The following is a 23,632-nucleotide window of genomic DNA, read 5'->3' as shown; positions in this document are numbered from 1 at the left end:
AATTCACTTTAAAGGACTGACCCCAGCCTGCAAATAGTTTAAGACAGAATACACATTCCCTTTAGCCAACTGCAAGTTATAGCACGATGTTCTTCGTGTTTCACTATTGCAGTCATTAAACTTGGGTTATCTGCTTGTAGGTAGCCCTCAGCCGGCCTGATTATCAAAGTCTTGGGTCCTGCGTCAGTTGCTGTCTCTTCTTCCATGAAGTCAGGTAGTCAGGGGTATAAAGCATGCAGCTGATGCCATTACATCAGTCTTTCTTGCCGTGCGTTGACCGAAGAAGAAGCAGTTTGCAAGTCCCGGTCAGCCAACTCCTGAATTTTTTTGTTTTCGAGTTTCAGAACCGAAGTCTTCAAAAAAGCTAAGTACCCCGTTGGGGATCCTTTTTCTTGCTCTAAACCAATGTCAGTAAAGGTTAACAATTGTATTACTTGTGGAAAGTAAATACCTCAAAGATTTTCATTCGTACTGCATTCCTTGCTTAGGCCCAGCCCACGATGTCCCTCCCAGTCAGTTTTGTGCCATATTCAATCCTCGTACTATTCGTCGTTGGTTCATTTTCACATCTATTTCGGTACTCGGTTCAATTATCTAGAAATGGCTTCGGTAAGCCATCAGACTACTGACATTCTGAAAAAACGTAAAGATAAAGACAGAGACAGACCGCATAGGTCCAAAGCTGTCAACGATGCTTCCGTTAAGCTAGTCGCCAGTTCACCAGTACTCAGTGAGGCACTTTTGAAGCCCCTGATACCCACTACTTCAGATTCGCAGGCCTCTACTGAGACCCATTAGGAGTCCGGTATGCCGCGAGATGCTTCTTCGACTATGGAACCTGAGGATGTCTCTACCTTGGATGGGTCTGGAGCTGCTGTGCGGGCACCGGCTTCTGAGGGTGTATTCACGCCTACTGACTTGCATATCAAACCGATGCCATCTTCTTCTTCAAGGCTTAAAATTCGATCCACGTCTAGAAAACCGACGTCCAAACCGCATGGTCAGACCCATATGCCTAAAAAACAAACGATAAGAATGGCTGAAGACCTTATTACTCTAATTATGGGAAGCCACCCTTTTCCCTCTAAGAGACCTAGAGCTGATTTTCCTTCTGATGCTTCTGATCAGGATTCTGAAATTTCTGTTTCTTCTGATGACCAGGATTTACCCTTGTCTACCTGTGAGGATTCTGATGTAGTGGACTCCATTCCCTCCGCTTCCCCTCCAGCAGATTTCTCTTTTGGTGAAACCTTGCACACTCTTAGGGAGCATTTTCGCTGGGAAAGCAATTACTCTGACTCCAAAAAGAGGCTTAGGGAATTTTTACTCCTCCCTCAACACAGGCCTCTAGCTATCCCCCCTGTACTGGACATTGTAGATGATGCCTTCTTGGAATCTAGCCTGGCCCCAGACACCTTACCTCTGGCTCCCAGGAAACTGACAGGTATTGCAAAGTACCTAACTCTCACAAGTTCCTCTTTAAGAATCCTGCTGCGGACCCGGAGACCATTTCACAGGGACCCAAAGGCATTAAAACTACTACTGCCAAAAACCCTACCCTCTCTCTGATAGAGATTCCAGGGCCCTGGACAGATGGGGTAAGAAGGTATACACTTCTGCTACTTTGGCCATTAGGACCTTAAACTGCCAGTTTCATATGTTAAAGTACCAGCAGGATATTATTGGATTACTTAAACAGAAACTGATGTTGATTCCTGACTGGGCTGAAAATAAAGAATTACAGGATTTAATGCATTCTGCTGAACAAGTTGATAAACATACTTTGCAATGTGGTTTTGACTCCTTAGAGGCATCTTGTAGGGCTGCTGTTACTGGGTCTGTCCTTAGAAGGCATGCTTGGCTTAAGGAGTAAACTTTGCAAGATCATGTTAAAGCCAAATTACTGGATGCTCCCTTAAACCAAGACCGCCTGTTTGGCAACAAAACAGAAGTAGTAGTTCTTAAAAAGATGGGGGAAAAAGCTAAATCTATGCAAACTGTTAAAGATTTCCGGCAAGTACAGCCTCCCAAATTTAGTAGGCATTGGCCTTCTAAGAATTGGTCCTTTCCTGTCTCTTCCAGGCCTTCTCAGTCCAAATCCAGGAACAGCAGACCACCTAGGCTACAGTCTCAAGGTACTCACAAGCCTAAGCTGCGGGGGGCTCCAACTTCCAAAGATGGAAGTAGTAAGACACCCCCCTGTGGTAAACTGTCACAAAGACTTGACCTTAAACCTTCCAAGCCCTGCTCAACTGACCGCACCTTTAGAGGGAAAGATCACCTTGCATGCAAAAAACTGGGAACTCATTACCCAAGACAAGTGGGATTTAAATATAGTTTCCCATGGATACAGATTTCACTTTCACACCTTACCAACCCCAAAAGGTTGGCCAGACCTACCCCCAAATCAGTGGGCAGAGGCTCAACAGCAGGTTCTCTCTCTGCCAAGTATCAGGGCTATTCAACCTGTCCCAGAAGAATGGGGATAGGGATTTTACTCCAGACTTTTCCTGGTACCCAGAAAAGACAACTCTTGGCGTCCTATCCTGGACCTATCTATCCTAAACACCTTTTTGGTAATTCCAAAATTCAAAATGCTAACTCTTCATCAGCTGCTTCCCACGCTAGTCAAAAATGCCTGGTTGGCAACATTGGATTTAAAAGAAGCTTAACTGCACATCCCAATAAGGGATTCTTGCAGAAAATACCTACGCTTCAGAGCAGGCTACATGCACTATCACTTCTCTGCACTGCCCTTTGGCTTATCTACTGAGCCCAGGATATTCACAAAATGCCTAGCTCCAGTCACTGCATTCTGCAAGCAAATAAATATTCAAATATATCCACACCTGGACGATTGTCTAATTCAGGCAGAAAAGCCAGGACATACTATTAAATCATCTAGCATTTGTAAAGAAATTTCTAACCTCGCTGGGGTACACCATAAACGAAAATAAATCTCATCTAGTACCCTACCAACAAATTGTATTCCTGGGAGCAAGCTTGAACACAACTTCAAAGATGGCCTACCTCACACCAGAAAAACAAGTTTATCTGATAGCCTACTTCAAATTACTGGCCACAAAGACCCAGCTATCTGCAAGGAAAATACTGCAAGTTCTGGGGTTCATTTCCTCTTGTATCTTACTAATTCCATATGCAAGACTGCATATGAGGAAACTACAATGGTATCTAAAAAGCCTATGGTGTCAACATTCTCAGGACCTGGAATCAGTGATTCCTATCATCCCTTGTATAAAGACAGAATTCCTTTGGTGGGCAGAGCCCTGCTACCTCAACAAGGGACTGCCATTCACTCTACCCCCTGCCGCCCAAACCCTAACAGATGCATCAGACTATGCATGGGGGACTCACTTGGCAGGGCAGTGCATTCAGGGCAAATGGAACCAGAGTCAAATGCTCCTGCATATCAATCAAAAAGAAATGTTAGCTGTACAGAATGCTCTAACAGCCTTCAAGGACCACACCCTTCCAGGACAATTACTGGTAAAAACAGACACCACCACTGTTATGTGGTACATAAACAAGCAGGGGGGAACCCACTCATACCCCCTCTGCACACTAGCCATGGCTCTGTGGAACACAGCCTTGAGCTACCAAGTGCACCTACAGGCTCAATTCCTGCCAGGCAAGCTAAACTCACTGGCAGACGACCTAAGCAGAAATCTCATGGACCCACACAAGTGGAAACTGGAACCAAAGATATTAAACATGCTGAGAAACAAATGGGGGAGCCCAGAGATAGACCTGTTTGCCTCCCCTCAGAACTACCAACTGGACAAATTCTGCACAAGGACTCCCCACAGACAAGCTTGGAAAGTGGATGCCCTGTCCTTCACCTGGGAAAACCTCTCAGTTTATGCCTTTCCCCCTCGGCCTCTCCTCCCCAAAGTTCTACTAAAGATCAAACAGGAAAAACCAAGGACAATGCTCATTGCACCAGACTGGCCACGCCAACACTGGTACCCCCTCTTGCGCAGTGTGTCACTGCTGGAACCATGGCATCTGCCTCAGACCCCTTCCCTGCTGTCTCAGCAGGAAGAACAGATTCTGCACCCCCAGCTTCAAACCTTGAACCTTGCAGCCTGGCTAAATTACCTGAGCTCTCCATTACCATCCCTCAGTAAGCAAGTGCTGGATGTCATTCCGGAGGCAAGGAGGCCTAGTACTAGAAAATCCTATACTGAAAAGTGGGAAAGATTCTGTTCCTGGTGCCAAACTCAGGGGATGGGCACAACAGTGCCCAGTTTACCGCATATTCTTCAATACTTAACAGAGATGCTTCACGAAGGCCTTTCCTTCTCTTCTATTAAAATTCATGCCTCTGCCATTTCAGCACATTAGAATACGAAGCCACCCCTCTTCTCTCACCCACTGCTGAACCAAATCCTCAGAGGGGCCAAAAATTTAAAACCACCCTGGAGAGCCCCTACTCCAGCCTGGAACCTTAACTTTGTATTGGAAAAGCTCACTCTACCTCCCTTTGAGCCAGCTGCAACTGCAGAGTTGAAATTCCTTTCTTGGAAAACAGCCTTCCTTCTAGCCATCACTTCAGCAAGAAGAGTGTCTGAATTACAGGCCCTCATGGCAGTGGAGCCCTTCATCATCTTCCATGCAAACAGGGTGTCCTTCAGAACCAGTCCTTCCTTTATGCCCAAGGTGGTATCCAGTGTGGCTGTTAATCAGTCCATTCATTTGCCAACCTTCTTTTCTAATTCACAGAACAAAGGAGAATGAATACTGCACTCTTTGGACATGCACAGACAATTTAGATTTTATTTGGACAGGACTAAGCCTCTTAGGAAAACTGAACAGCTGCTAGTTGCCTTTGCTACAGGGGCAGAGGGGAAGGCCATTTAAAACCAAACCATTTCTAAATGGATAAGCCATTTCATTCATTTCTGCTATAAGCACCATGGAAAACCTACGCCACAGGGGATAAGATCACATTCCACCAGGACTGCATCTACTTCAACAGCCTTTCTCAGAGGTGTTCTTACCAGGGACATCCTAGTTGCTGCTACCTGGAGTTCTGTTCATATCTTCACCAAACATTACCACTTGCCTATTTTCTCTAAATCCAGAGCTGGTTTTGCCACTGCAGTCTTGCAGGGCCTAATAGCTGGTCCTAATGCTACTAATTGCCTCCTCCCTCCCTTAGCTTTGGGAATCTACCCAAATGTAATGACTGCAACAGTGAAACACGAAGAACATAGTACAGTTGTGTACACTTACCATAAATGTAGATGTTCGAGTGTATTCACTGTTGCAGTCCTGGTTACCCCTCCCTCCAGCCCCCTGATTTCTCTTTGCTATACCTCTTTTCTTGTTTACTGTATTTAAGCTTTCTGGTGTATTCGCTTATAGTTGGAGGCGTAACCTTGTATATAATTGCTCCCCATTATGGGGGCACCTGCCATCTGGGGCAAGAAAAACTGATGTAATGGCGTTGGCTGCATGCTTTATACCCCTGACTACGTCATGGAAGAAGAGACAGCAACCGACTCAGGACCCAAGACTTTGATAATCAGGCCGGCTGAGGGCTACCTGCAAGCAGATAACCCAAATGTAATGACTGCAACAGTGAATACACTCGCACATCTACATTTATGGTAAGTGTACAGAACTGTACTTTCTCCTACCAATTTATGCACAATATCTGCATTTCTCTCTCTCTCTCTCTTTGATCCCCTTGCCCAAAATATCCAAGTACAAGCCTTTTTTGTGTAGATATTGCTCCATGAGGTTGACACTATCTTGTTAGCTAAAGTCTTTTGGCTTTTCCCGGTTAGGGGTCGCCACAGCGGAAATCCAGTCCACTAATGATTGTCAGTGGACTTTTACGGTGCCAAGTTGCCAGCCTGATGCCCAACCTTCAAAGAAGGCACACCCATTCACGTATGCACCTACCTGCATGTCTTTAACATCACTTGACCACAGGGAGGACATGCAGACTCCACAGAGAAGGCGCTCCAGCCAAGAATCAAACGGGAGAACCTCTTGCTGTGAGGCGACAATGCTAACCGCTGCACCACCATGGCCTACTGCACCACCACGGCCTACTTAACACTATTCTGTTAGCTATTCATGGTAATTCAGTTTTTGAGGTTTGTGTGTTCTAGTCAGGTATCATATAACTGATTTGTTTGCAGTTAAAAGCATTCTCTAGAGTCTCCTTGCTCCTTTATCAGTTTAAAACTTTTATTTAGTGGATACAGCTAGTAGCTATAAATAGTTTCACACCTCCCCTCCCTATTGTTGTCTTGTTCTTATACTTGGTGGCTTTGCAGGTGCTCGCCCATAGTGTATATTTGATCTGGGACACTCCTCCCAGTCTAGTGTCATTAGAACATTTGTGAAGGCCAACCCACTTAGATTCTTAACCTTGAATTAACTTCTGTTCCAGCTTTCTCCTTTTCCACTTTACAAAAAAAAAAAAAAAAAATTCTAAGCTTGTTTCCCCCCTTTCCTGTAACGAGTATAGCCCAGATACAGATTTGCTGTATCCAGGACTGTTTTAAGCTCCTGAGCCTCCAAGCCTTTCTGTGCTGGAGGGCAGCCTAGTTCTAACACATCAGTGGGAGTGGTAAGCACTAGATAACCTATCTACCACATAAGGAGTGATTTCTGGCCCAGAAATCGTAGTTATTGGCCATTTGGGAAGTTTTTCCATCTCTCTCAACTTTCTGATTTAAAAGTCTGCATTTGCACTTGTTTGCCCCCTTTCCTGTCACTATAGTCCAGATAGATATTTGCTGTATCCAGGACTGTTTGTAAGCTCCTGAGCCCCCCCCCCAAGCCTTTCCTGTGTTGGAGGGAATCCTTCTAGCTAATCAGTGGGAGTGGTAAGCACTAGGTAGCCTAACTACCACAACAGGAGTGGTTCCTGGCCCAGAAATTGTTGTTTATTGGCCGTTTGGGCAGTTTCTTCCATCTCTCTCAACTTTCTGGTTTAAAAGCCTGTGTTTGCTCTTGTTTCCCGCCTTTCCTGTAACTAGTCTAGTCCAGATACAGACTTGGTGTATCCAGGATTGTTTGCAAGCTTCTGAGCAGTGCCAGGGCCTGCTCTTCAATTTTTCCCTTAGATTTACTAGTTCTCTCCTCTCCTACACTTATACTAGCTTATTAGTATAGCACTTTACCAGACTTCTTGTAGCAATTATTGTAGCACACAAGTGCTACCAGCACTAAATGTTCTACAAGGAAACAGATCTAGTACTTATTATTAATGCCCACCCCACCAGGCATGTCTAAAGGTCAGTTCCCTTTGCTTTCTCCTATTAACCTGGTGAACTTGGGCATCCTGAGGCAATGTAGCAACAGCCTCGTACACAGACAACCCTCTCCCCTTACCTTCTAACACTCAGACTTGTGAGAGATGCACTTATACATCCAAACTAGAAGACACACACTCTCCAGCCAAGAATTAAATAGCTGGTCAAGGGGAGAAGGTCAACACTTGCACCACACCACATGGAACACACAGCCCTCCGGAACACACACCAGCACTACCTTCACATAAAAACACAAACCACACACTCACCTTCGTGGATGCTCTCAATAAAAATCTACCCAAGCAGCAGAGCCCTCCAAGGCAGAAACGCACTCAACCACCACAACACATTAATCACAAGACACATAAACCACCTAAACAATGGGGTACTCAACCAAAGCCCCTAAGGCAAAACAGCATGCCCAACACGCTAGTCATATGTGACTTGATAGTGAGGCACACTGATGTTCACTCAATAGGTTGAATAAGGAGAAAGTAACAGTCAGCTGCCTGTCAGGTGCCAGGATCTGACACACAACACATGTACTCTGGTCACTCAACAACAGGTACAAATATGACTCTGTCATTGTACATGTGGGTGTGAATGACCCGAGACGTACCTCTCTGGACTACATGAAAAGAGACATGGTGGAGCTCTCGGATTATGTAGCCCAGGCGGGTATGACCCTAGCACTGAGCAGCATCCTACTATCACCCAGAATTATACCACAGTACAAGCAGAAAATTATTGATTTCAACAACTGGCTAAGTTTCTGGTGTCATTCTAAGGGGATCCAGTATCTGTCTGCCTGGGATGACATGATTGACAGACCTCGATGCTTTGCTACAGATGGCCTGCATCTGTCACCCCTGGGCTTCCTGATACTGGCCAAGGCTCTTGCCACCCCTATAGTGCCTTTTTTAGGCGGTGTTCCAGAGACCAAATTACAACCGTAACAGCTACAAACAAATGCAATCTGAGGGTCATGTTGCTCAACGCTAGAAGTCTAAATCTCAAAATGCAGTCGCTCAAGGCACTCCTTAAAATGGAGAACATCAACATTTGTGCTGTAATAGAGACCTGGTTCACAGCAGCAGAAAGCACCCCTGCACCATCAGGCTATAACTCATTCCACACCTTTCGGCCCCAGAACTTGGACCGAAGCCCCAAAGGCAGTGGTGTCTCCATATTCATAAAGGATGTGCACACCTCCAGACTGGTAGCCCAACATAACGCATCAGAGATACTTCAGGTGCAGCTAACATTGGGTAAGACAGCGATTCAGGTCGTACCCTGCTATATGTCCCCAACCATGTCCCAAGACTCACACTCCACGTTCCTATGCACCCTGGAGAATATTAGGGTCCAACCTAACACTCTCTTACTAGGCAACTTCAACTACCCCTCCATTAACTGGGTAAACTACTCATGTACCAATACACTTGCCAAATGTTTTTTTGGAGTTCATTAATTCCAATGCCCTGGACCAGCTTGTTCTTACCCCCACTAGAGGTAGCAACATCCTTGACCTGGTCATTACTAACATGGGTGACCATTGCTCTACACCAATAGTCAGCTCCTCCCTGGATAGATCCGACCACAAACTAATCACCTTGGAAATCCACATCCCTCCCACCCCCCAAGCAAAGGTAAACACCATGAAAAACTTCTCCAAAGCTAGCTTTGGGATCCTAAAAACAGAGGTGGTAAACTTCACGGCACCCATGCAAAAGGAGAATAGTTGCATGACTGCAGAATCATACATCAATGCACTGTACGAACACGTACACAAATGCATGGATCTTGCCATACCCAATAGAACCAAGACACTCTCCTCCAAAAAAAGGAAGCCAATCTGGTGGTCCCCTGCCATAAACAAACTCTACAACAGAAGGAGGAAACTGATGCGGAATAAGGTGAAGTCCCAAGACTGGAAAAACTCCCTTATCTGCCTCAACAAAAAGTTGAGATCCCTCACCAAATCCTCTAAAGCTAGGTATGAAAGAAGAATTGTGGCAGATAGTAAAAACAACCACAAGGCTTCTATAGTTATGTAAAGAATCTCCACGACAATACCGATATTTGCTACTGCAAAATGGTACCTCCTATACCGAGCCAACAGATATTGCCAGTATACTGGCCAACAGATTCAGTGCCAACTTTACCCTCCCCCCAAAGGAGCAATCACACTACCAGTAGATTGCCATGCACCCAGTATTACTGCTGCACAGGTTAAAACAACACTGTCCAAGGCCAAGAATATAGCTTCTATGGGACCTGACAACATCCCTGGTTGTGTTCTACATGAACTACAGAGTGAACTGGCACCTCACCTGTGTGTCCTGTTCAATGACAGCCTCACCTCAGGCTTTGTCCCTGCCGAATGGCACACTGCTACAGTCATCCCTATCCACAAAGGAGGAGTGAATACAGACCCTGGGAACTATCGCCCCATTAGCCTGACGAGTCTGATATGCAAAGCTATGGAACACATCATCATGGACCTAATAAACAAGGATACAGGGAATCTCCAAACTTTGGATCCCACACAGTTTGGTTTTGTGAAGGGTAGATCATGCCTGCTCAACTTGGTCGACTTCGAGTCAGTCACCAGAGCTGTGGATGAAGGCAAGGAGGTTCATACAGCCTACCTTGATCTGGCCAAGGCTTTTGATACAATTTCCTACTCAGGAATCATAGAAAACTCACTAAGCTTGGCATCAACCTCTACCTCACTAGGTGCATTGCAAACTGGCTCACAGATGGAACCCACAGTGTGAAAGTAGCTGACTCCAAGTCAGACTGCCGGTTAGTCATGAGTGGAATCCCACAGGGTTCGGTCCTGGGTCCTCTCCTGTTTGGTATCTACTTCTCTAAAGTCCAGGCCAACACGAAGGGACTCTGGCTGACAAAGTTCGCAGAGGATTGCAAGTTGGGAGCTATTATTAACTCCCCAAGTGATGTTGACATCCTACAGAATGACCTCACTGTGACCAACGACTGGTGTCAGAACCATGGCCTTAAGCTCAATGCCAAAAAATGTGTCATTGCCCCCTTTGGGAAAAACCCGGTTCCCATGAATTACCACATTGATGGTAGTCCACTGAACACAGAAGACATTATAAGAGATCTGGGAACACAGGTTGACAGCAACCTCTCTTTTGATCATTACATTGCCACTGTGGTCAGAAAGTCCTTCTATGTGGCACATATAATTACTAAGGGTTTTGCATCCAGGAAGAAAGAGGTCACTGTATCCCACTACTCTTCCCTCATTAGGCCAATCATAGAATACAATGCCCCATTTGACATGTACCTCACTAGACACCTGCAACAACTGGAGAGGCCGCAAAAGTACCTCACAAAGAGGATCCTAGGCCTTAAACACTTGTCCTATATGGACAGACTCAAAAAACTCCAACTATTCTCCGTCTCATATCGCCTACTTAGAGGCGATCTTTGCTTGACTTACAAAGCCATGTCTGACCCAGCTCTGTTAGAAATGCTACATCTAAAGAAATCCCAGTCCCTCCGCACCACACACTCCAGAGACCTCAATCTCATTACCACAATTAACAGAACATGCTGGAGGGACAGGTTCATATCCCAGAGACTGTCCATGCTATGGAACAGACTTTCCATACATGTCAAGAAGAGCATCTCGCTGACCCTCTTCAAGAGAAATCTTGATGAGTGGATGGGAAACAGAAAATTCACCACGAGGATAACACCAGTGGCTCTACTCGACACAGGCACTGGGAACTAAGGTTGGGTGTCATTATGCCAGAGTAATCCTATGGCTAGACTTGTAAAGGCCCCAAGGGCCATTAGCCTAGTACAACACCTATGAACAATTAGCCTAGTAAACACCTATGAACCTGTGAATGACAGAGATATTTGCCTAGTTTAGTTGCCCTGGTTAGCCTTACTAGGCTTATAGATTATTTTTAAGACAGACATAAGATGGTGTCCATATTAGTGAACAGTTATTTGGAAATGTCACCAGTGAAACTAACCTATTCTTTTCCACTTGGTGGTGCTTGAGGGTTGCTGTTTGGGGGAGAACCAAGATGGCAGATGACAGAAACTGAGCATGTCAGAGATGGAGTGGTTGCATTAAAAGTAGACAAAATGATAGAATATGCTTAAATTACAGTTGTTGGAGATGGAGGTATGTCTACTGTGGACATACCAAGTCATAGAAATGATGATAACAGTTCAGCAGGTTTGTGAGATGAAATGGTGGACAAATGTAAAGAATTCAGAAAATCTATACATAGCTTCAGAAGCTACTATAACAATCACACATGCTCGCCTTGATGACGTTTACTTCTAGCGCTTGATTATTGCTTCAATGGAGAGTGCAGAGATGTTGAAGGGAATAGTACACCTGCAGGACTTGTCTACTTGTGTTTCTGCAAGACCACTTTCTTATGTGGAGATTGTTAATGCCACTTGAGGGGCAGGAGAGCATTTCTTTTGGAGAAAAAGCATGTCGACTTATTAAATTTTCAAGAAAGGATGGACTACCTATTATCTGTATGGAATTCCACAGTGTCTCTTTTGGGTCTCACTGTGAAGGATTTAAGAGCTCTTATTTACTTTAGGGAAATAGCCCTCCTGTGAGATTACTTTTGTGCTTGCAGAACACTTTATGACTTTGTGTGACAAAAATGCATTTTGTACACCTTGAATAGACTACTTAATTCCTAGTATTAGTTTACAACCAGAAGAAACTAAACTGTTTAGATCCACACTACTGACATTACAGACTCTGAAAATAAAATATACTATCCTGGCCGCTGTCTGATTCATTTTGTTGTAAAAAAAAATGTTTGATATCCGCAATATGGTGGAATGAGGCATGAAAAGTGTGGGTATTTCTAAATGCATACAGTGATAAATTAGTGCATTAAATGAACATAATTGCTTCAAATGTAAAAGGGGGTTCTTATAGTAGTTGGGGGTAAGCGCCGAAATTTTTTGTAAGGCCGACTCACATTTAGTAGAAGATTGTGATACAAGCCATTGTGCCCAGTGAGGAGAAAAGAGATGCACCAATAACAAAAATGTAAAATGTTTTTCACGAAATGTAAGATGGGATTGTACTACCTTATTAGATCAGGATAATATTCTGGGGGAGGGAGATGTGCAAGTTCCAAGCAGTTCTGCTCAGTGACCAGGCTTTAGTAAAGGGTGACAGACAGGATGAGAGCAAACACTCTGAAGACACAGCAGAACATATTTCTAGCTTCAGACAATTTCACAGAGGCTTAACAGATGGAGGACATTAATATCTTTAATGTACTTATTATAGAGTGAAGCTGTAAATAATGAGGAGAGAGATTTTACAGAATGAACCTTTAGAATGAGGTGTTATCACTGCAAGTACAGAACGAAAATGAAACATGAAAGAAGGTTCCAAAAGACTGCAAAGGAGAAGGCATAATACTTTTCTTTACTTCATGAAATGTAAATAATCTAATAAATCAGGTAAGATGGCAGATAGTGTCTTATTGTTAAAAGTTGGAACCAGATGTTACATGCTTGCAGGACATCAGACTGTTATATCAAATTCAGAAAGAGCAACTGCAACCATCATCATCATCCCCCTTTCCCCCCATCTCAACTGTCGCCCTCTATCTCTCTCTCTCGATTCAGTGCCACTCTCCTACCAGTTGACTGACATGGGTGTTCTCTCATACAATGTATCCATCTCTTTGTTAGATCCCTTCATTTCCTCTTGCCTGATACCTACCCGATTGTCTTCTGCTTTCCTGCACATGTATCTGGACCACCGTAAGCTGTTCTCTTTGATCTTCTCTGTAACTGGAACTACTTTGGCTTCTGCTCTGATGTCCTCATTTCTTTGTCCATTTGACAATGTGCATCCTACCATCCATCACAGGTACTTCATTCTCCATCACCTGTAACTTACTCGACTGCTCTGCCTTCACTGCCCAGATTTCTGTAGCACATGACCATGTTTTGTACATATTACTTTTCAATTTCTTTGGCATGTTTCTGTCATATACTACCCCTGACACATTGCGACAATTGGCTGCAGCCACTCTATGTCTAGCTTTAACCTACTCAGTCGAACTTCCCTTCTCTCAGCCACCACTCTCAGATACTTGAAGCTGTTAGCCTGTTCCACTGTTTTACCATTTATCCCAGTTCTCAGCTTCTTCTGATTTTCCCTTGCTTGCTTACTTACTTGCTGCCATTACAATGGTCTTATATGTGCTCAGATTTATTCCATGTGCTGTCAGTTTTGCATTCCATTCCCCTATCCTTTGCTGAAGTTCTTGCTCAGAGAGTCTGCCTGTGCTGTGCCCTCCAACCTATTTGCTAATACAGCCCATCACCAGCATGAGCAGGAGTGGGCTCTGAGCTGAACTCAAATGTATACTCACTCTTACTGGGAACCTCTCTACGAGTCCGAAGACTGTTCACACTTGTATTAGTGGGTCTTTGTACACAGCTTACACTCATTTTACCAATGTTTCTGGGACTCTGAACCTTTACAGGACTGCCCAAATAAACGTTCTTGGGACCTTGCCATATGCCTTCGCCAGTTCTAGGAATGCCCGGTTGGACTATTTCCTTCTTCTCAACTATCTGACTGCAAACATTGGGTCAGTTGTGCTACATTGTGATCTGAATCTAAACTGTTCATCTCCCATTTTATTTTCTACTACCCTGGGTATTCGTTTATCGATAACCCTCTCCAGAACTTTCATGAAGTGCGACAGGAGTTTGATGTCCTATACTGCTCACAGACAGGGATGACCCTTTGTTCTTGTACAATGGCATTAGTATACTTATTCTCCAGTCATCTGGGTTATGCCTTCCTTTCCATACTGTTACAATTACCCTCAGGAGCTATTTCTCCCTTACCTCACCCAACACCTTGATCATATCTGCTACAACCTCATTTGAGCCTGCTGCTTTCCCTGACTTCATTTTCCTTAGTGTTCCTCTTCTCTCATTGTAAGCTGTTCTGGGGCAGTACAGCTTCTGATGGTTTTCTTCTTTCAGAAGCTGCTGGAAGCACTCCTTCCATCTGCTTTTGATGTCCTGTGGACTGGAGAGCAAGTTGTTTTTGGCATCCTTTAGGAAGGGTATCTGATGACCATCTTCTTTAGCTTTCTATCTCTGCCTTGCAACCAGACAGAGTTTCTTTGTGCCATCTATGGAGTCACTCTTCCAGAAGATGGTGGTGTGCCACTGATGCCTTGCTCGTCACTACTGCATCTGCTCTCTTATCCTCTTTGTTAACCATCTGATTCTATCCCAGTGCCCTTTCCTTGCTAGAAGCAAGTCTACTTGAGTTGCAAGCTGGTCACTCTTGTGACTCTGCCTTGCCATCTGCCTGTCCATTATTCCTGTTGCCCCACCCATGTGGACATAGGCAGTCCACTTATCCTGTTCTGTCTGTCTTGCTATGTGCACTCAGATCCCTCATTATCAGCACCAACTCATGCTGGCCTGCAGCTTCTGTCAGATTGCACTCTTTTCCTCAACAATACAATCCTGATGTGGGGCACAGGCAGAGATTATGTATAGTACCCCATACAGTTACTGGAGACTGACTACCATGAGTGTGTTACTAATTCTGATGACATCCCTTATTGTCTTTTGAAGCCCCTCCCTTACCATAGTCCCCACATAATTTCTACCCTGTCCTCTCTCTCTATGTTCATAGGTTCATAGGTTCATAGGTTCATACTAGGCTATCTGCCCAAGGGCATTTATAAGCTTAGCCCATAGTTATGTGGCTTTCGCCACCCCTTTAGTTTGAAGAAGACTATGCCTATTATTTTGCTGTGCCTCTGTCAAGCAGTGACACTGAAGTAATCCCTGGGGTATATCTGCGATCTCCCATCCATTGGTCAAGATTCCTCTTGAACAAGGCCAGCGAGGCGCTCTGCCTCACATGTACCGGGATTTTGTTCCACAGCATAGGGAGTCTCTGGGTGATGAATCTGTCCCTCCAGCACGTTCTATTAATAACCGTGTCAAGGTTTAAGTCTCCCACCCTTGTGGTTCTGAGGGATCTAGATTTTTTGAGGTGAAGCATATTCATCAAATCTGGGTTTGACATGGCCTTATATGTCAGGCACAGGTCACCTCTGAGCAAGCGGTATGCGACTGAATAGAGCTGGAGTTCTTTCAGTTGGGCAGCATAAGACATATTTTTGAGACCATTTATCCTTTTGGTGAGGAACTTTTGGGGCCCTTCCAGCTGCTGCAGGTGTCGGGTCAGATACATTCCGAATGGGGCATTGTACTCAATCATAGGTCTAATGAGTGATGAGTACAGGGGGACGATGACCTCCCTAGATCTAGATGTGAATCCCTTCATGATCAGGTGGGCAATGTAGAAGGTTTTCCTAACTACTTTGGCAACATGAGTGTCAAACGAAAGGTTACTGTCAACCTGGGTCCCCAGATCCCTGATGACTTCTTCTGTGCTCAGTGGATTGCCACCTATATGGTAGCTAGGGGTAACCTTGTTTTTCCTGAAGGGTATGACTATGCATTTCTTGGCGTTTAACTTTAGGCCATGGCTCTGGCACCAGTTATCCGTTTCTGTGAGGCCCTTCTGAAGGACATCTGTGTCAGATGTGTTTTCGACTATGGCGCCCAGTTTGCAGTCATCTGCAAACTTTGTCATCCATAACCCTCTTGTGTTTGCTTGTACTTCAGAAAAGTAGATGCCGAACAAGAGTGGTCCCAGGACTGAGCCCTGTGGGACACCACTTGTGACAGGCTTTGAGTCTGACATGGCGCCAGCAACTCTGACCCTGTGGGTTCTGTCACTTAGCCAGTTTGCAACCCATCTTGTGATGTATGGGTTTACATTCAAGCTGATGAGTTTTTCGATGATACCTGAGTGGGGTATTGTGTCAAAAGCCTTTGCCAGGTCGAGGTAGGCTGTATGGACTGCCTTGCTCTCATCAATGGCCTTGGTGACTGTTTCGAAAAAGTCAACCAAGTTTAAAAGGCATGATCTGCCTTTGACAAAGCCAAACTGAGTTGGATCCAAAGTCTGCAAGTTCCCTATGTCTTTATTTATGAGTTCCATTATGATCCTCTCCATGGCTTTGCAGATAAGGCTTGTCAAGCTAATGGGACGGTAATTTCTAGGGTCGGTGGAGGCACCGCCCTTGTGAAGTGGGACCACAGTCGCCGTGCGCCACTCCTTGGGTACGTATCCTGAGGTGAGGCTAAGATTAAACAGCTGTCCTAACTGCAGGTTTAATTCCTCATTGAGTTCGTCGAGCACACAGCCAGGGACACCATCCGGTCCCATGGATGCTGTGTTTTTTGCCTTAGAGAGAGCAGTTCTCACTTGGGCGTTGGAGATGTTTGGGGGGCTACAATCCTCTGTTATAGATATCTCTCCTTTTGGGGGGGGAGAAGTTTGCACTGAACCTGTCAGCCAGTATGTTGGCAATGTGTGTAGGTTCAGTAATCTTCACATCATTTTGAACCAATTCTGAGCATATCTGGGAGTTTCCTCCTAGGTTTCTAACATAGCTAAAGAAGGCCTTATGATTGTCTTTTGAGTCCTTGGCGATTTTTCTCTCAAAATTTGCCTTGGATGATTTTATGAGAGCTCTTAGTTTTTTACTTATAATGATCAAAGGTGTCTTACCTTTCAAGGATTTTGCTCTATCTTGTAGTAGCTTCCTCCTTTTGTTGTAGAGCTTGTTTATGGCTGGGGTCCACCAGACTGGACGCTTGCCTTTGGTACAAAGAGTCTTAGTTTTGTTTGGGATTGCCTGATCCATGCAGTCCTGTAGGTGCTGGTAGAAGGCATTTGTAAGTGATTCAGTGGTTTGAGTAATGTTTACCACTGGCTCAGGGGTCTTAAAGGAGACCAAGCCAAGTCCCTTTACATCACTGCTCTTCCATCTTGTCTCCTTTATACAGAGATGTCCAGCCTCCTTCTTATCATCATGTTATCGAATTCTAGGCTCCAGGCTCTGTCTTTTCCATGAAATTATGTGTGTAACACTGCTGCTGTTTTTTCAGTCTGCTTTTGTTCTACAGAGCTATCCCAGGTAACCCAAGCTAAGCAACTGGACACTGGCTGGCCAAGTAGCTTATTGACCCATGGATGCTGGCCTTTATGGCTAGCACACACTGGCCAACAGGGGCACTTAAACCTATTCCACCATTACCATGGGTTTCTGGGATAGGTTAGAGTATCTGTGCCCTCAACCTATTTATCACCGTCAAATACCCATGTCCATTTTTGGTGACAGTCAACCAAATCACCTAGAGACAATTTTTTAAAATGGTTGAGTGGTTATCCCTGATACGGTGCCCAGTCTGTGCTCAGTGATTTCCTATCTAGAGAATATTGTGCACCACAGTTAATGCCCATAAGTTATCCTATACAAATCTTCTCCCAACGGGCATCATCTGGAACGTTGCTGCTGCCCACAACTGCACTCTTGGGGGAGTTTAAGGTGGAAACACACAGCATGATTTTGGGAGGTGGGAAAAACCCACAGAAGCACAGGGGAACATGCAAACTTCATAAAGGCAATGGCCTGATGCTAGTGTCAAACACTGTCTGTTGTGCATGGGAAGCAAAGAACTTAAATCATTACGCCAACTGTGTCTTCACAGAGTCAAATTGCAATATTCACAGTAAAATGATTATTTGGAGTTTTAGAAAAGTGGTCCAATATGAAATTTCAATTTTTCTTAACACCATAAATTACTTTTACTGACAGTGGTTTATGCATATGCAAGGATGGGAGAAAGAGTTACACTATATGAATATTTGAAACAGCTTGAGAGTTATATACAAGCACTGTGGTAATAAGTGGTTTTAACTGTAATTTGTGCAAGTGCACTGGTAAAATTACATGTCACACAACTTTGTCAAGATATGAAGAAGTCTGGAAGACTGAAATGTAGGAGTAAAAGGCTATACACATGCAAAAGGGACAGTATTAAAACAGAAATTGACTACATTTTGCTATTTTTGGATTTACATGAAGTGCATCACAGTGAGTTTGAAGTCCCTCTTTCTGGTCATAATATAATTTGAGTAGATGGAGATATGTGGCAAGTAGAAAGGAGGACAAAAAAATTAACAGATTAACTGAAAAAGCTACCAAACTAAGTTTTTAAAAAATGGAAAGGGTGCGTCTCTGGAAAGAACACGTTACTATGCATATTTTTTATATGAACTGGACTGCATACCAAGTGATGTTTTAATCAAAGTATAAGATCAATTAAAAATAAAAGGCAAGTAAGATTATATAAGAGCTTGTGACAATATTAGAGTAATGTCATGAGAATAGTTGAACAATGGTTTGTAAAAATGTGTAGAAAGGGGAATGGGGAATGTGGGACAGAAGTGGTGGAGAGTTAAGACCTTGACAGACAATAAACATAAATAGCTGGGATAAGAAAGAGTAGAAGAGCTGGATAAACGGTTAGGAAAAGTTGCAGATACTAGTGTTTGTGGGGCACATGGTATTTGGTATAATTTTATAAGCAGGTGGATACAAATAAAAAAAGGACATTTGATATATATATATATATATATATATATATATATATATATATTATACGTATATACACACACACACACACACACACACACACACACACACACACACACACACACACACACACACATATATATCGAATGGCTACATGATGGCTTGGACAGGGAAGAGGTTTGTGACAGGAATATTAACTTTATTTTTTAAAAAAGGGAGAACAAGAAAATATATCAAATTGGAGATCCATTATATTAGAAAGCAGTGCTTGCAAATTTATGAAAATTATACAAGTAGGCAAACTTGCCTTCTGTGGAAGGTTGGGCGTTGGGCTGGCAACTCGACACCATAAAACATCACTGCCAGTCATGAATGGACAGGTGATCCGCTGTGGCGGCCCCTAACTGGGAAAAAGCCGAAAGAAGAAGAAGAAGAAGAAGATACAAGTAGGCAAACTATTACATGCAGTTATATAATGTGTAATAGGAAAACAACCAAAGGATAAATTCATTTGGGTAAAAAATGTTATGGAACAGTAAAAACAGGACATGATGGTAAAATTGTGATCTGTGACACTGAAAACACATTTGATAGTGTAGAACATTAGAGTACATACTGAAAGTAACAAACATGAAATTATGTCAAGTAGTTAACACAGTGTATTCAAATACTTGGAATGTTGTAACAGTATATGGATGGATGACTGAAATATTACAGGCGTTTAAAGAGGTAATGAATGGGTGTACTTTAAGCGGGATACTCCTAATGCTTGTGATGAAAGCTGTACTGGTAGACCGTATAAGAAAATAAAGTTAGTAGGAGACCATAAAATGTCTTAGTGCCACTGTAGTGTAAGCAGACAATTTGATTCTTATTACTAAACAGAGAATGGATGACAGAACTGGTGGGAGAACAGAGAACAACGTATGTAATGCTGATTTAAAGACGAGTAAAGAAATCTAAAGGATGTGGACACACTATCAACTGAAGTGTATTTTACCATACGTGAAACTTGTACATTTGGGGCAATAATAGGGAAACATGATGCAACTGATCCACAATGAACAGCAGACTACAGACCATTTTAGCAGAAATTTGTAAGACAGTTGTAACATGGAAAGCATTCCAACTTTCTTATAGAAAGAAGATACATCTGATACTTCTAGTGGTCTTGTGAAAATCATGGTAATTAGGAGGTGTTTTTTTCCTTTCTGTTGAATAAAGGAAAATAATTAGTGTTTGGCATTACTTGGGAAATGTAGCTGAACCCCATTAAAAAGAGGGGCCATTTACTGTGAGACAGAACATGGTAGTGTAGCTTGATAAAGTGTCAAGAGGAACTGTAGTATCTGCTGCTGCTGCATTTTCCTCCTCCAGAAAGATGCATAAATACAACATATTTTTGCAACATCTATGATCTGTAGTAGCTGATTTCTGAGTTATACTACGCAGGCGTAGAGACAATGTATGACATTTATTTCAGAACAAACTAAAGTTGCTTTTTCTGAGACCCAAGATCAGAGAGGAAACTCTCATCCAACTTGTCCAGAGGCATATACTCTAACAGGTGGTAAGCTGGAAAGATGATGCAATTTTTCAGACTATGTTAGGCAGATGAGAACACACAACAATTTGACCAGCAATTGTTCATAAGGATGTCACTCTAAGCAACTGGAGGCATGTAGAAATCATCTGCCTTCTTCAAAGCAGATGGAGCTGAATTTAGATACTTTCAAGATCGATAACGGCACATTTCAGACAGGGTCCACTGGGATGTCATGACTCAAATTCTCTTTTTTTGCTTAGGTAATTGAGACATTTCTACGGGAATATCATTGGTGTTTGCTGGTCAGAATACAATGGATTTCATAATCCTGAGCACCTACAAATAGGAGGGGTCATCAGCACTGGAGTTAAATGGTAGGGCGAGAGGTCCCACTATTCTTGCCTGTCTCAGAAAGAAACATGGACTTACAGATTCTGAGAGACCCTTTCCCAAGGGATTTAGGGAGACTCTACCACCTCAGCTCTAGAAGGCTGGATGTATGACATGAGCTCACCTACTTGCAAAGCCATGAGTGTAGGACAGAAAAGTGACAGGTACCAGAAGGCAGGTGCTTGTACAAGGGGAAGCACATGACAAAGATGGTAATTAGTCATAAAAGCACAAGTCCAGCACCATTCGGGAGGTAGATGGAATTAGAATTTAATGTGACAGAACAACAAAAACAGCACACCGGTTTCGGCAAAACTTACAGCCTTCTTCAGTGCATCATCTCATGTTCCCTAAAAGTATACTGCAGTATCTATGAAAACAAATACCAAATATTACATAATCTATGAATGTCTAATTCCTTCTCCATATTCAAGGGCCCAAATGGGGTAAGAAAGGCCCATAGTAGTTTCTTTGACTTTATTTAGTGAGTCTTGCAAGGCTGCATGGCAAAGGGAAACCAGCTGGCATAACGGTTAAGGTTTTCACCTCAAACGCACAAGGTGAAAGGCTAGATAATGATACCCCTACAACTACTTTCAATTCTGGTTTCACCCCTACCAGTTTTGGGGTGACCCACATGCTTTTGTGGTAATTTTCAGTTACATTACTTCCACATATTACATATTTTTTTCCGATTTTGTTCATTTTCCATGTTCTCTGAAGTCTCATCTGCTATTCTTTCCATATTGTGTGCCTTTTGGCTTCTATCACCTTTATCTTTGCACTAACAATTAGCATTATACAACATTGCACTACAGCAAAAACATACCCATTTATTGAAGAATTTAGCATACACTTATCAGCCACATCTTGCTGCATTTCAGTAGCATCTCCTGAAGCAACTATCATTTTCATAGCAATATTTAGTACCTGACCTAGTGCTAAATTTTTCTTTGACAGTAGCCTTTTTTATATTTTCACAATACATAACATACACAGCCCAGTCTCATAATGAATCAGGCATGCATATTCCAAATCAACAATGTTAGGCAAGTATACGCAACTGAATCATATATTCAAAACAGGTCTACTTTGCTTGGTCGAAAGCCCATATACTTGAGCGTTATTTTCGTGAGACGAAAATAACGAAAGCTGAAATCCAGAACCGTGCAGTTTTTCCCATTGCAAGTAAACACTTGCCCAACATGGGGAAATATGCCATTTTCCCCAATGTAGTGTGATCCCGAAGTTGGTATACATAGTTAGGGGGATATGAAGGGCATAGCACCCCCCCCCACCTAGGTGGGTTTCAGGTACTTGAGCAAGTGTTTAATTGCCCTGGGAAAAATGCACAGCTTGGGATTTTAGTTTTCATTATTTTCATCTTACTCAAGTATCTGTTTATTTTATAGTTTATTTATTTGATATACTCAACACTCTCACCCCTCTTCGAACAAGAGTTAAACCTCAAATCTCTCCTTGGCTTACCAACTCTGCTCATTCCTCTATCAATGTCAAGAGATCTAGCGTGGAAAAAAATGGACTAAATCAAAATTTCCTTCAGACTTACAAAAATATAAGGAACTTAGAAACATAACTAAAAAAAAATGATAGTATCTGATAAAAGAAACTTCTACTCACAATCCACCTCTAATCATAATAATAACCCCAGGGACTTCTGGAAGTCAATTAACCACATCTTACATCCAGGTAACCCACCATCTCTCAACCCTGATCCTAACCTATCTTCCACAGAAATAGCCGCCCAGTTCAATTCCTTTTTCATCAACACCATCAATAAATTAACTCCACCCTTGCTTCTGATTCATCTAGCTACCACTCTGAAAAACACTCCAATCCTCAAAACAACCCTTTTTCTCTTCAACCAGTATCAACTGCCTATATCAAAAACATTCTTCAGAATCTATAGCCATGCTCTCCTTCTGCTGACAGCTTGCCACCATACTTCCTAAAAATAGTCGCCTGTTCCATGTCATACCCCATATCCATTCTGATAAATCGCTTTTTGTCTGAATCTACTGTTCCATCCATCTGGAAAAAAAATCTATACTAACCCCATCCATAAAGGAGGAAAATCTACAGAAATTTCCAATTTTAGGCCTAAAAAATTGGCTGTAAAAAATGAACAAAAAAAGAAAAAACAAAATTAAAGAAAAAAAAAATTCTTATTTTTTGTTACTGAGGAGCACTTGCCTGTGACAAATAAAGACCTGTTGCTTTGGAACACTACCTGGGTTTCATGATTTTTGGAAATTATTTTAAGACCACTAGTTTCTCTGTTTTTTTTTTTTTTTTAATGGTTGTATGGCTTTCTGCACAAGTTATTTTACACATGCATGAAGACATTAGGGAGCTGGTGCCCTTCCTTAGGAGAGAAGGAAGGAGCATCAGAATGGAGAAACTGACCTTTTTGTTGAGGTACAGTTTTAGGACCTGAAGCACTAGATCAGATAAGAGACCTTTTTTTTTTGTTTATGCTCCTCAACCTTGCTTTGACGGACTGCAGACCGAGAAGTGGTACTGAGCACCAAATGAGCTAGCTACATCTCTGCTCTGTTCAGATGAACTGCAAAAAAAAAAAAATTCTAGTGGGAGTCATACTTGGTGCAAAAAATTCCTTTAAACCCTAAACTTTTTCCATAAACCTTGTTAAAACACTACATCAAAACTAAATGCCACAATACTACCATTCATTTTGAACCGTATACTCAAACAGCACCACCATGCACTGGCACACACACTAAACAGAGCTCTCCTACTACTCCATAATAAACATGGGTTTGTTGTTAAATGTTCCCCTGCAGTGGCATACATCATATGACTGACAGACACTCCCCATAAAAAGA

The 23,632-nt window shown here is 42.9% G+C and overlaps 1 protein-coding gene across 3 annotated transcripts in view; it reads right to left on the bottom strand.

Moving 5' to 3' along the window:
* Positions 1–23,632, bottom strand: part of UAP1 (UDP-N-acetylglucosamine pyrophosphorylase 1) — a 362,925-nt gene that overhangs the window by 75,753 nt on the left and 263,540 nt on the right. The window lies entirely within an intron of this gene.

This window comes from Protopterus annectens, chromosome 10.part0, assembly GCF_019279795.1.
Source record: "Protopterus annectens isolate FY-2018-M chromosome 10.part0, PAN1.0, whole genome shotgun sequence".
NCBI classification, from domain to species: Eukaryota; Metazoa; Chordata; order Ceratodontiformes; family Protopteridae; genus Protopterus; species Protopterus annectens.
Note: the sequence above shows the minus strand (reverse complement) of the source record. Positions and strands in the feature narration are given on the sequence as shown.